Raw genomic sequence first — 14,397 nt, 5'->3', positions numbered from 1 at the left:
GCGGGTGCCCTGCTGGAGCTCTAAATGATTTCTGTTTGGCTTCAGTTCAACATCTCTTCTCTCCCCAACCAGGCATGCAGCACCTGACTGAGGCTGTGGTGTTTCTGTGGATGTCTCAGCTGTAGTTGGTGAATATTTTTAAGTTCAATAGTTGTAGATATTTCTTGTTTTGGGGAAAAGTCTGATTTGGTAGGTGCTACTCCATAGCCATGCCTCACAGAAGTATTTCATTTTTTTTATTAGATAGAATAGAGAAATATTGAGAGAGGACGGGGAGATAGAGAGAGAAGCAGACCTCCTCTAGGTGGGGAGCGGGGGCTCAAACTGGGTCCTTGTGCTTGGTAATATGTGCACTTAATGAGGTGTGTCACCACTTGCTCCCTTCCTCTGTCCCACTCTGAATGAAAAAGCTTCCTGGGAGAGGTGAGACCCTGGCTCATATGGGGGAGAAAAAGAAAGAAAGAAAGAAGAAGAAGAAAAAAGAAAAACAGAAAAGAAAAATCCTTCCAGCTTCTGCCCACTACTTAGTTTCAAAGCTCTTCCCACACTTGAAGGTATTTATTACAGTGGCACTTTACTTACAGGTGACAAAATCTGTATTAGTTATTTATTGCTACTGTGTGATAAAGGATTAACTCAGCAGGTCTGGGTTGTCCAAATCTCACACATTCCAAAGAAAGGCTTTGTCCTCATCTGACTCCTGGGAGAAAATATCTAATCCTTTGGAATACACTGCCTGCTAAGAGGTCTTTGTTTACCTTAGGCCTTAGGTCATGACAGAGACTTTATGCTAACAGTGTGAGTTTCAGCAAGGCTAGCTCTTTGGACTCTACTGTTTGTGTTGAGCTCTGGAGGAGTGAGAATCTGAAGGACCACCTGCAGGTGGTCTCCCAGACACTCTTACATCAACAGTCTCCAGTGAAATCTCTGGATGTCAAAGCTTTCCTGAGCTGCCATGGTTTGCAATACTTTGTTCTAGTTGACACACACCATTACTGGGGAAATTAAGTACTGTCCATAGGACTCCACTGTGAGAGTCTGGTGGGAAACTCATGCCTGCACTCTCCTGCCATCTGCTCAGTGCATCTTTTTTTTTTCTGCAACCTACTTTCATCTGTATCCTTTAACTGCAATAAACTTTAAACATGATTTCAATGACTCTGCTGATTTAAGCTAATTCTAGCAAATCTTTGAACCCAAGGATGGTGTTAAGGACCCCTGAAGACAGCTATGTGACAAATGACCATAAGCAATGATTTAGAAGATACATGTTGACTCACAAGAATCTGGGCACAGATTAGCTGGGCCTCATAGGGTTGTCTGAACTAGGCTCATGTCTGGAGACTTTGCATAGAATAATCTGCTTCTAAACTCACTCAGGAGGTTAGCAGAACTCATTACCTTGTGATTGTGAAGCCAATCCAAGGCCCACTGCCTGGGGCTACAGAGTCAAACTCTGTCACACCAGCTTTTGCAGGAAGGGAAATTGCTAGTATTGTCATCTGAACTCACACTCAGAGGTTGAGTCATTAACTCAAATCAACCTCTTCTCCTCCAAGGAGTGTAGAAATGGAGAGGGGGCAAGAAAACCAAGAGCTGGATTTGGGGTAATCGGGAAGGGGACAAATGTCCTCAAATCTTCCTACCTTCCACATCTTCTCTTGCCTTTAATACTGTGACTCTTCAAATGTAGAACAAAGTCCACAGTGGGTCCTAACTATTCTCTCTGTAACAAAAGGGAAGGCCATCTGGACAGGAATGGGAACTTGAATTCCTGATGTTGTCCTTCTGTCTTCAGTTATCAGTCTCTCACTAAGAGACTGTCATTGGTTAGCCCCTGGCCAGGAACTGTTGTTGACTTTTTTCTTTGTGTGGAACAAGGCCACATGCACAATTTCCCCACTCTGGACCAGTTTTTCATTCGGATAGAGGCAAGAAGAGAAGCAAGGAGTGACAACATAGCACTGAAGCTTCCTCCACTGCCATAGTACTGTGTGGTACTGGTTCTCAAGCCTGGGTTGTGTGAATGTGACATCCTACCCAGGAAGCTATCTGCTCAATCTTATGGTTGAGTTTTGAAGAGCATATAACCCAATTCCTGTGGACTAGAGGTCCATGGATCATTCCTGAAACTGCTGAGATGATAGTGGGGCAGTAGATAGTGTTGATACCCAGAAACAACCTGTTACAATCAGTGCATTCCCCACTGGTGATAACATAAACCCACCCTAGGACCCTGTTTGGCCACCAAGGGGGAGTCAAAGGCCACATGAGTCAAGGAGAAAGGATAAAGAAAAATGTAGGGGGAGTTGGGTGGTAGCACAGCAGGTTAAGCTCAGGTGGCGCAAAGCACAAGGACTGGCCTAAGGATCCCAGTTCAGTGCCTGGCTCCCCACCTGCAGGGGAGTTGCTCACAAGCAGTGAAGCAGGTCTGCAGGTGTCTATCTTTCTCTCCCACTCTCTGTCTTCCCCTATTCTCTCCATTTCTCTCTGTCCTGTCCAACAATGATGACATCAATAACAACAACAATAATAACTACAATAATAAAACAACAAGGGCAACAAAAGGGAATAAATATTTTTTTAAAATGTAGGCAGGCAAGTGCTGGAAATACTGACAGTCAAATCATATGAATTCTTGTAGATAATGATCAGGAACCTCCCTATTTCATGATTACTTTGCACAGAAATGACCAAAATGGATAAAGTATGGTTGGATGTTACCCAGTCTTTAATTTGAATTATTCCCTTGGAAGATCCACTGATAACAGCTGTTTTGGAGCAAAACCATTCAAACTTGCACCATCTATGAAATTTAGCACTTGTAATGTCTAACAGCTGGAAAATCATTTTGCCAAGGCATGAGTGTTTTGCTTTATTGAGGGAAGGGAAACCATTGTTTTCCCATACTGAGAGGAGGAAGCAGACACTCAAGCAAAGCCATATGGACACAATGACCTGTGCATGGGTTGTTCCTTAAATGGAAGACTTGCCTGTTGTTTCATGGATAGTGTCTAGAGTCAGATTTCTTTTATTTAATGACACACATGCACAGACATCATAGGCTTATTTCTACTCAATTCTAGCCAAGATCGAAAAAACAACAAAGAAAAGAGAACACATTTTTTTTTTTTGGTTGAAAGCACTTGGAATTTACAGCCCTGACGAAGTTTTATGTTATAAATGGTAATGTGTCAAAGACAAAGAATTCTCTTAGCATCTAGCCCAATTTGCCAGTCCCGAGATCTTCTTTTTTTCCTCTTCTCTTCTTCACTGTACTGAGCCAATATTTTTTTCAGATATACAGACAGACAGACAGAGAGAGTAGACCACCACAACACAGAAACTTCCCCTGGTGTGGTGAGGGCCAGTCTTTACCTTGGGCATGGCAAAGTGAACATCCACCCAGGTGAGATAACTTACCAGTCTTCTATAGTGTTTCTTATTTGTTTGTTTGTAGAATAATCAAAGGCACTCAATATCTGCATGATTTTCACCATTCATGCTATTTTTTTTCCTTTTAGTTAGAAGGTGAGCAGCAGAGAAGGAAAGACAGGAGAAGAAGAGATACTGAAGCACTGCTCCATTGCTCATGAAGCTTTCCTCCTGCAGGCACTCCTATGTGGTAGCTGATCACCCATGTCCTCATGCATGATCATCAGTGTGCTCTACTGGGTAAGCCACCTACTGGCCTGGCCTCCACTTTTTTTTTTTGCCTCCAGGGTTATTGTTGGGGCTCCATGCCTGCACTACAAATCCACTGCTCCTGGAAGCCATTCTCCCTTTTTTTGTCGTTGTCCTTGTTGCCATTATTGTTATTGTTGTCACTGATGTTGTTGTTGTTGGATAGGACAGAGAGAAATCGAGAGAGGAGGGGAAGACAGAGGGGGAGAGAAAGATAGACACCTGTAGACCTGCTTCACCACTTGTGAAGTGACTCCCCTGCAGGTGGGGAGCCAGAGGCGCGAACCAGGATCCTTACAAGGTCCTTGTACTTTGCACCATGTGTGCTTAACCCACTGCGCTACTGCCTGACCCCCCACTTTTTTTTAACTGCAAAGAATTGGTATTTTTATTTTATTCTTGGTGTTTCTATCCAACTTCAGTACCCATCTTTTATAAGGAAAAATGTTTTTGGAATGCAGGAAGTGCTATTAAACTAATTGCCATGTTAGACCAGGGAAAACCTGATTATATATATATATATATATATATATATAATTTTTTTTCTTTGCTTCCATAGTTATTGCTGGTTCTTGGTGCCAGCACTATGAATCCACTGCTCCTGTGGCCATTTTTTTTTTCGAACTTTTTTGGGTTGGACAGAGAGAAATTGAGAGAGGAGGGGAGGACAGAGAGGGGGAGAGAAAGATAGACACCTGCAGACCCAATTCACTACTTGTGAAGTGACCCCCTTGCAGATGGGGGAGCCAGGGGAATCAGGATCCTTACTTATACCAGTCCTTGCATTTCACATTCACACGTGTGCCTAATGTGGTGTGCCACTGCCTGACCCTCTAAGTTTATTTATTTAGGGTAGTTTTTACCCTAATATAGTAGAAAATTTAGAGTACGTTTAAGGTACTATTGAATAGTTTTATATAATTTTATAAAAGCAATACACTTTGAAGCTCTTGAATAATATCAAAAGCTCTTAGAGGATAGTCTGAGAACAAACACATGTTCCTATTATTTCAAAGCAATGCATGTTTCTGAGCAGTGCAAAATACTGAGTATTTTCTTGTCCATCAGGTCACTTTTCTGCAGACCTCCCCAGCTCTCAAAAAAGTTGAGCAGCAGCAGCAGCTTTAGAATGGGTTGCCTACAGAAAGACCTGGGTACAGTGCCCCCTGCTGGTGAGTTGTTGCTGAGAGTTTGCATTATGTCAGTGATGGGCATAGTGGGTCCGGCTGTTGACAAGGAGCCTGGGGTGCTGCTGAGCCTGCCAGGTCATTTTAGATCAGGCCACTAGAGGAACAGAAGGTCGAATCAATATAAAACAAACGGCTCACAGCTTTCTCTCCATTTTTTGGACATGTGGTGATTTGCTATCATTCAGTTTGGCTGATAAAATATGAACACTTGATAAAAATATTTGTTTTACAGCCTCTGCCTTGGTTCATTTCATGAGCCCCTTGGCTCATTCTCAGGAGCCACAGTCTTGTTTAGTTGGGAAACCTAACGTGAGCCTTGGCAGAGATGATTTTAAACGTGAAGAATTTCAAAAGGGCTCATTTTGTTAAACAATTAGAAAAGGTACTTTAAACAAAGCCGTTTCCCCCTTTTAATTCCAGCAATCTGAATTTAGCAGTTCTTTGTGCAGGTTTCTGAATGATGATGATCACATTAAAGTTAATGAATTGGGACCAGGGAGTGAATTATTGTTTTGATTCTGATTTTAACCTTGGCTTCTGGTGAACAAGATTGCCTCAGAATGAATCACTGTAGGAGTATTAAGTCTGTGCTGCCTGGGAGATGGCACAGTGGCTGGAGTCTTGAACTCTCATACATGAGGTCTTGAGTTTGGTTCTAAGCAGTGTGTTTGCTAGAATGATGCCCTTGTCCTCTCATGTTAAATAAATTTGTTTCCATTGTAGAAGGGCCTATTGTTTTGTACACAGTGTCTGTCTCTGTGATGGTTATGTAATGCCAGTGGCATTTATGGTCAAATTTAATTTAGAAATGACCAGGATATTTCAGGATAGTTTTAGGCTATGAACAAGGGATTTGGCTGCCAGGTATTTCTAGGAGGGGGAGAAGCAGGACAAAATGGGTCCTTGAGCCATCAAGCAAAATGGAGGGCCAAGTACAAAAGGTGTTTCCAGAGGGAGGAAATACTCATTCTGTTGAAGGAACACTGATAATTGATGTGTGTGTGTGTGTGTGTGTGTGTGTGTGTGTGTGTGTATGTGTGTGTGTGTGTCTCTGTGTGTGTTACTGTTACCTTGACAGGGGATGTTATTATGTATTGGGATGAAGGTGGCAGGATGAAAGTCTGATTAGAAGACACTTGATTTTCCTTCTTCCTCACCCTTTCTTTTCCTGAAAGAACAAAATGAGCTTCAAAGCCAGTAGATGAGATTAAGCACATTGGCATCCATATAGCACGGCAGGGAGCCTTAGCCAATATCCCAAAGGTGTTGTCCTTATGATGAAGAATTGCTGGGATGCTGTGTGGTGGTCCACTGCAGGGCATTGGAACCTGAGTAGGTTAGGGTGGATAGGTGTCTCAGCTTAGGGGAGAGACCATTTGGTGAGGAGGGCATTCTTGCAGGGTGATAACCCAGTGTGGAGTATCTGAGAGGAGTGAGAATGCCTTCAAAAGATAGCATCTTGGCACAGGGTGATGGAGGGGTAGGGTGACTACTGGGCATAGGATGTCAGGACCTGTGTGGGAGAAGGATGGCTGGGGCAGGAATGCATAAGAAAAAACTAAAGTGCTGGCAAACTGTCAATAGGTCACTTGGCAGCAGGGCCAGGTGGGGGGACATAGGGAGTGTGGGAGGGAGTGTCTGCTTTATCACGAGAACAACCCAGCTAGCAGCCCAGTCCCTACTGTGAGGGGAGAAACTTCACTGTTGTGGTGTTCCTTCTCTTCCTTTGTTTCCCTCTTTCTATCTGAAAACATTTGACCCAGAGTGGTGAAGTCACAGCAAAAAGAAAAAAAAAAAGAGGGGAAGAAAGAAAGGAAGAAAGAAAGAAAGGAAGACCTGAAACAATATATGCCAGGAAGTATATATGGACTTTAAGACTAATGGAGAAAAAAAATCTAACAGACACACAATCTTGAAAGAGCTCTATGGTCAAATCTGGGGCAAGTGACATATCAGAATAGTGAGAGTAATGGGTTGAAGCAAATAGAAAGCCATGAGTCCACACTGGTACAAATGACTGAATGAGTAAATTGAACATTTGATGAAGAACAGTATATTCAAAAGTCCCGGGAGACAGGTAGTAGTGCAGTGGGTTAAGTGCATGTGGCACAAAGTGCAAAGACTGACGTAAGGATCCTGGTTCGAGCCCCCGGCCCCCCACCTGCAGAGGGGTCATTTCACAGGTGGTGAAGCAGGTCTGCAGGTGTCTATCTTTCTCTCTCCCGCTCTGTCTTCCCCTCCTCTCTCCATTTCTCTCTGTCCTATCCAACAACGACGACATCAACAACAATAATAACGACAGCAATAATAAAAAAACAAGGGCAACAAAAAGGAAATAAATAAATATTTTTAAAAAGTCCCTCCTGACAAGTTGCTTTTAAGTATAAAAGGGGAAATGTAACTTTGTAATACAGAAGTCTGACAGACCAGACCAGAAAGAACATTATCAGTAAAGAGACAAACTGAAATCCTGTACTATTTGATAACATTCAGTGAGAAGATTATAGCATGACTTATGCCTGAGAGGCATAGCCCAGATCTAAAGAGGAAACTCAAATTGATGGGCAGTCTACAATTACGGTGATCTATAATCCCTAAGAATGGCCAGCTAGCAGCCCAGTCCCTACTGTGAGGGGAGAAACTTCACTGTTGTGGTGTTCCTTCTCTTCCTTTGTTTCCCTCTTTCTGTCTGAAAACATTTGACCCAGAGTGGTGAAGTCACAGCAAAAAAGAAAGAAGGAAAGAAAGAGAGAGAGAGACAGAGAGAGAGAAAGGAAGGAAGACCAGGAACATGGAAGTAGGCTAAAGACACTGAGGAGCTAATCTGATTCAAACTGTAGGGATGTGTCTGCATGTGATTCTGAACTGAAATCTTTTGTTACAGAGGGTTTTATTAAATAGAACTTGAATGAGGTCTGAGGATTATGTGAGAGTAATGTGTCAGGGCCAATTTTCTGATTTGGTGCTTATGCTACGGTCTTATATGAGAATGTCCTTATTTATAGGAACTGTGCACTATAGTATTCGAGTGTGATGAAGTATTGTACTGGCAAATGCTTCACAGTGATTTAAGGAGAATAATTTCTACTTGAAGTTGAGCTTGTGTGCAAATAAAAAAGAGAGCAAGAGAACAAAACTTAATGAGCACAGAAAACTCTTTCTTGAGTTTCTATTGCAAAAAAAAAAAAGGACAATATAAAAAGGAAGGGCTTTCTATCAAGAGGGGACAAGACACTCATGGAAGTTATGACTAGTCATCTGCAAAAAAATGACAGTTTATACTTCAATGATGATGAAGAAAACAATGTCACATCTTTCTATCCATCTATACTTTTTTTTTTTTGCCACCAGTGTTATCACTGGAGCCTGAATGACTTCACTGCTTTTGGTGGCCATTTTTTTAACAGCATAAGAGACAGAAATAGAGAGGGATACAGAGACAGAGAAAAAAGCAGAGATACCTCAGCACCACCCCACTGATCTCCAAGTTCTGCCCCCTGGAAGTTGCCTGGGGCTCAAACTTGAGTCACTCTGCATGGTAACATGTCTATTCTATCAGGTGAGGCACCAGCCAGCAACTTATTTCTGTACTTTTAAAAATCAGGTGGGCAGGAGAAATAGCATAATGGTTATACAAAAGGACGCGTGTCTGAAGCTCCAAGTTTCAGACTCAATCCTCATCACCACCATAATCTAAAACTGAACAGTGCTCAGGTCTTTTTCTCTCTGTATCTTTCATTAAATAAAAAAAGCTGGGGAGACAGCATAATGGTTATGCAAAAGACTTTGATGCCTGAGGCTCTGAGGTCTCAGGTTCAATCCCTAGCATCTAAATCAGAGCTAAGCAGTGCTCTGCTCACTCTCTCTCTCTCTCCCTCTCTCTCTTTCTCTCTCTGAATATTTCTCTTTGTATCTCTCTTATTAAAATAAATAAATAAAAAGTAAAATCAGCACTCCTTTTAGGAAGAATTTTCTTGTGCCTAAGATAGATCAGAATTGCTGTCTTTTAAGTTTTATCACCTCTTTTCTATGAAAACAGGGAATACTTATTATCATATTTGTTGCATATAAAGTCAGTTACTATCATTCTTTAATTTCTTCTCTTCATAGGTTCTTAGGTCATTTAAGTCATTGATATAGAAGATATTTATTGAGTTGTGTTGCTGTGAAGCAAGGGGCTAATTGGTTTGAGCATAAAACAGGAATGTCCCCGGACTTCCCAGCTCTTAAGAGCCTAGCAGCAGCAGCTCTTAATAATCATGAAATTATAGTGAGTCTACTGAAAAGAGTATACTGGGTTTTAGATAGACTATAAAAGGAAACTGGGGGGCTGAAGAGATAGCATAGTGATTATGCAAAAATAACCTCATGTTTGAGACTCTGAGATCATCAGGTTCAATTCCCAGCACCATCACTAACCAGAGCTGAGATATGCTTTGGTCTCTGTCTGTTTCTCTGCCTCTATTTGCATCTCTCTCATTAAAATAAAAATGAATAAAAAATTTTAGAAAAAAGTAAAAGGAAGCTGGAATTTAAACTAGGAACTCAGGAATGCCTTATTAAGAGAGCACTGGTTTTGAACTATGACATAAAAGGGCACAGGATCTCGCTAGGTATGAAGTATGAAGCCTGGAGAAAAACCCTCGCAGCAGAGTGAGCCTGGGGCTGAGGTCCAGGTTGGGCAGGAGTAGGGGGAGGTCGTGAAGGACAGCTGGTGAGCCCGAGGCACGAGCAGGCCAAGGCTTTGGAGTGTCACCCTGCAACAACATGAGGCCGTTGACAGGCCTTTGAGGGGAATGTGGTGGACAAGAGAAATTCTACTGTTCTGCTTCATTTCAGGTAGAGACAGAGGGAGATACACACATACATACATACATACAGACAGACAGATAGGAGGAGTGACACTACAGCACTGCTCCACTATTCATGGAGCTTTCCATGGTATTGACCACAGTGCTCCCTTGTACTACTGAGGCTTAAGCCCAGGTTCTTGTGCATGGTAGTGTTCTCTATAGGTGAGCTCTCTCCTAACCCTTGTGTGTATGCTTTTTCTTAAAGTTTCATTTTTATTTATTTAACATTAGATAGAGTTTCACACAGAAAGAGAAAGGGGAGGGGGGAGTCAGAGCATCACACAGGAATATGTAATGTTGAGTCTTGAATCTGGAGCCTTAGGCATGATAGTTCCTTGCTCTACCAATTGAGCTATCTCCCCAGTTGCTGAGTTTTTGTTTGTTTATTTTTTGCCTCTAGGGTTATCCCTGGGGCTCAGTGCCTGCACTACGAATCCACTGCTCCTGGAGGCCATTTTCCCCCCATTGTTGCCATTGGATAGGACAAAGGAAAATTGAGAGAGGAGGGGAAGATAGAGAGGAGGAAGACAGACACCTGCAGATCTGCTTGACTGCTTGTGAGGCCACCTCTCTGCAGGTGGGGAGGGGAGGGAGCTTGAACCGGGATCCTTGTGTGGGTCCTTGTGCTTTGCACTATGTCCGTTTAACCTTGTGCACTATTGCCGGCCTCACAGAGTGTTGTTTTTAAAGACCACTCTGACGGGCTGGGAGATGGTGCATCTGGTTGAACATACACATTATCTTGCCTAGGAATCAATGCCCCACACCCAGTTGCCCCCCACTTGCCCAGGGAAAACTTCTTGAGCAGTAATACAGAGCTGTAAGTCTCTCTCTCTCTTAGTAACACAGAGTTGTAGGTCTCTCTCTCTCTCTCATTTTTAAAACTTTATTTAATTTTATAAGACAGAGAAATTGGGAGGGAAGGGGAATAGAGAAGGAGAGAGAGACACACAGAGACAGAAAGAAAAAAAAAGGAAAAAATATGGTCACTGGGAGTGGTGGAATCATCATGCAAGCACTGGGTTTCAGTGATAACCCTGGTGGCAATTTAAAAAAAAAGGACTATGACTGCTTTATGAAACAGAATTGTTGGAGGCAAATCTGGGAGCAGAGTTGAGTGAGGAGGTGGTTTCACTAATGGAGTGAGAGATGATGGTAGCTTCTGTCTCGGTGTTCGCAGGGGCACTGAAGAGAAGTTGATGGACTTGCGGTATAATGTTAGACAGCGGTGAAAACTTGTTGATGAATTAAATGTTTGAGTTGGATTAAAATCAAGGAGATGAAAAAAGAAAATCAAGAGAGAAATCACAAAGAGAGACAGGATCTCAAGCCAAGTTCAAAGCCTTAGCAAGGCAAACTCCATGAGATCTTCTGGCTTGAGGTTAATCTTTGGCCTCATGCTCTGCCCTCCAGGTGTTCTGAAACAGGTATTCTACCTTCTGGACCAGCTGGGGCTAAGGGCCTGACCCTGTATCATTGGTAGGCCTAGCCTAACAACTGTGTGCAAAGGTTTCCTGGCTTCTTTTAAGCCAGGTGATGGCGCCCTCTTTTGAAACTAAGAGATGTTCTGTTGGTTTCTTTCTTTACTTTTTTTTTTTTAATATTTATTTTCCCTTTTGTTGCCCTTGTTGTTTTATTGTTGTAGTTATTGTTGTCCTCGTTATTGGATAGGACAGAGAGAAATGGAGAGAGGAGTGGAAGACAGAGAGGGGGAGAGAAGGATAGACACCTGCAGACCAGCTTCACCGCCAGTGAAGTGACTACCCTGCAGGTGGGGATCTGGGGACTTGAACTGGGATCCTTATGCTGGTCCTTGCACTTGGCGCCATGTGTGCTTAACCCACTGCACTACTGCCCGGCTCCCTGATCTGTTGGTTTCTAACTTGCCCCCCAGGCTCATTTTTTTTTTATGAACAATGGAGCATGTTCACAGGTGAGTAGTTTTACAGTCCTGTCCTGTAAAACTTCCTTCCTTCTGCCTGTCACTTTCCCCTTAAAACTGGCAGTTGTCCAGCTGGGGTAGCTGACTACATCTGTGCTGCTCATTCATACTAGTCTCTTTATCAGATAATCACTTGGCCAGGCCTTTGGTGGTGTCTTTGCTGAGCAGACTTTCACAATTTTTGCATATTGATAGGCATGAGAATTTTCACATCTCGAAATTATAGGTCTTTTCTTGCTTAATAATTCCATATTTGAGCCATATCTCTTTTCTCACCCTTTGGTATTAACAATCAGGAAGAGGGGCTGGGTGGTGATGTATTTTGTTGAGTGTACAAGTTGCCATGCACAAGGACTGAGGTTCAAGCTGTGAAGTAGTGTCGCAGATGTTTCTCTCCCTCTCTATCTCTATCCAGTAAAATAAAATAAAATATTTAAAAAATGCTACACTTATAATACTTTGATTAGAAATATATATTGAGAACACAAAGTGAAATATGGACTGGGCATGGTGTATTGTTCCAAAGCAAATGACTCTTGTGGAGGGAGAAGGTGGAAGAAAACTTTGGAGGACCAGTACATAATAAAACTGTACAAATATGTCAGTGACTGTACTGTAAAGCATTAGCTCCCACCATAAAAGAAAAAAAGAAATATCTGCTGAGAGTTGACTTTAAAATTAAGAGAAAAAAGAGAAACCCTTTTTTTTTTTTTTTGCTTTTGTTTTGTTACTAGGATAATTGCTATAGCTCAATGTCTCTACTACAACTCCACTATTCCTGGTGGCCATTTCTTTTTTTCTTTTATTTCTTATTTTTTTGGGGTAAACTTTATTATCATTATTTATTTATTGGATAGAGATAGCCAGAAATTGAGAGGGAAGGGAGGGGAGAGAGAGGGAGAGAGATAAAGAGACAACTGCAGCTCTGCTTCACCACTTGTGAAGCTTTCCCCCTGTAGGTGGGGACAGGGGGCTCGAACCTGGGTCCTTGCGCACTATAACATGTGTGCTTAACCAGGTGTGCCACCACCCAGCCCTACCCTTTATTTCTCTGATAGAGGGTGAGAGACAGAGGGAGAGATACTCCTGCAGCATGCTCCATTGTTTATAAAGCTCCAGCATTCCCCTTGTAGATGGAGACTGGTCAGTGCTGGGTTCATTGTGCATGCTAACTGGGTGAACCACCACCTGACCCCAATAGAAACACTTTTGTGTGATGTTTGTTATGTGACTTAAAGATGACCATACCCCTCACCCTCACCTCAGAATGTCTCTATGTGTCTCTTGTGTTTGCACAGATTAGTATAGATAACTTGACAGAATATCAGTGTGTCTCTCCATAAACACACCTCTCTGTTTGCACAGATGCATGACTAATCTAGCAGAACACCAAAGACAAAGCTCTCTGTCTTCAGAGGAGCACAATGAGAAATAGATCACCAGGGCTGATAACCACCTAGGCTAATTAGAGACAGACAACCCTAGGCTAGGGAATGAAAAAATTCCACTCCAAAGCTGTAAGTTCCCTTTTAAGCCCCAAGTTTCTCTGCCTCTTGCAGGTGACTTCTCTCTGTTTCTGCCCACTGAACTCCTTTGTTGGCATATTCCTTTTCATTAAACTTTTGCTTGTTTCCAGTCTTTGGCTTTGTGAATTTTCCTCACATGTGGTGCCATCGTCCTCATTCACTGGTGCCAGTATCTTTTGCTACACATCCAATTTGTGTTTAATTTATTAATTGATTTAGTAATGCTCAACAAGACTGTAGGCTAAGAAGGGGTATAATCCCACACATTTCTCACCACTAGAGTTCCATATCCCATTCTCTCTACTGGAAGCTTTCCTATTTTTTTTTTTTTACCAGAGCACTACTCAGCGCTGGTTTATGGTGGTTCAGGGGATTGAACCTGGGACTTCGGAGTCTCAGGGAAGAGAGTCTCTTTGCATAACCATGATGCTATCTACTCCCACCCTGAAGATTTCCTATTCTTTTTATTTATTTTTTTTAAAAAATTTTATTTATAAAAGGGAAACATTGAAATGTAATTGGTATAATGCACCAAAAAAAAAAAAAGACTCTGGGGTGGGGGGGTGGGAAGAATACAGGTCCATGAAGGATGATAAATGACATAGTGGAGGTTGTATTGTTAAATGGGAAACTGGGGAATGTTATGCATGTACAAACTATTGTATTTACTGTTGAATGTAAACATTAATTCCCCAACAAAGAAATAAATTAAAAAAAAAAAGAAATGAACCCCAGGACCGCACAGAAAAAAAAAAAAGGTGGGACAGGAAGTGATCGGGGTCACAGACTCTCCTTTTGCTTGGAAGGGTGTCGGCGGCCCAAGCTTAAGCTTGATAATAAAGGCTCTTGCTATTGCAAAAAAAAAAAAAAAAAAAAAAAAAAGGAAACATTGACAAAACCATAGGATAACAAGGGTACAGCTTCGCACAATTCCCACCACCAGACCTCTGTATGCCAACCCCTCCCCTGATAGCTTTCCTATTCTTTAACCCTCTGGGATTATATCTCTCTGGGAGTATGGACCCAGGATCATTATGGGGTGCAGAAGGTGGGAGATCTGGCTTCTGTAATTGCTTCTCCACTGGACATGGGCTTTGGCAGGTCGATCCATCCTCCCAGCATGTTTCTATATTTCGCTAGTGAGGCAGGGCTCTGGAAAGGTGGGGTTCCGGAGTACATTGGTGAGGTCATCTGCCCAGTGA

General features: G+C 42.3%; 1 long non-coding RNA gene across 1 annotated transcript in view; it reads left to right on the top strand.

Moving 5' to 3' along the window:
- LOC132537030 (uncharacterized) overlaps nucleotides 1–14,397 on the top strand; it is a 221,398-nt gene that overhangs the window by 61,833 nt on the left and 145,168 nt on the right. Inside the window, exons 3-4 of the long non-coding RNA XR_009548547.1 lie at nucleotides 3,525–3,675; nucleotides 4,753–4,856. This is a non-coding gene — a long non-coding RNA (uncharacterized LOC132537030). The remainder of the gene's footprint in view (nucleotides 1–3,524; nucleotides 3,676–4,752; nucleotides 4,857–14,397) is intronic.

This window comes from Erinaceus europaeus, chromosome 2, assembly GCF_950295315.1.
Source record: "Erinaceus europaeus chromosome 2, mEriEur2.1, whole genome shotgun sequence".
Lineage (NCBI taxonomy): Eukaryota > Metazoa > Chordata > Mammalia > Eulipotyphla > Erinaceidae > Erinaceus > Erinaceus europaeus.
Note: the sequence above shows the minus strand (reverse complement) of the source record. Positions and strands in the feature narration are given on the sequence as shown.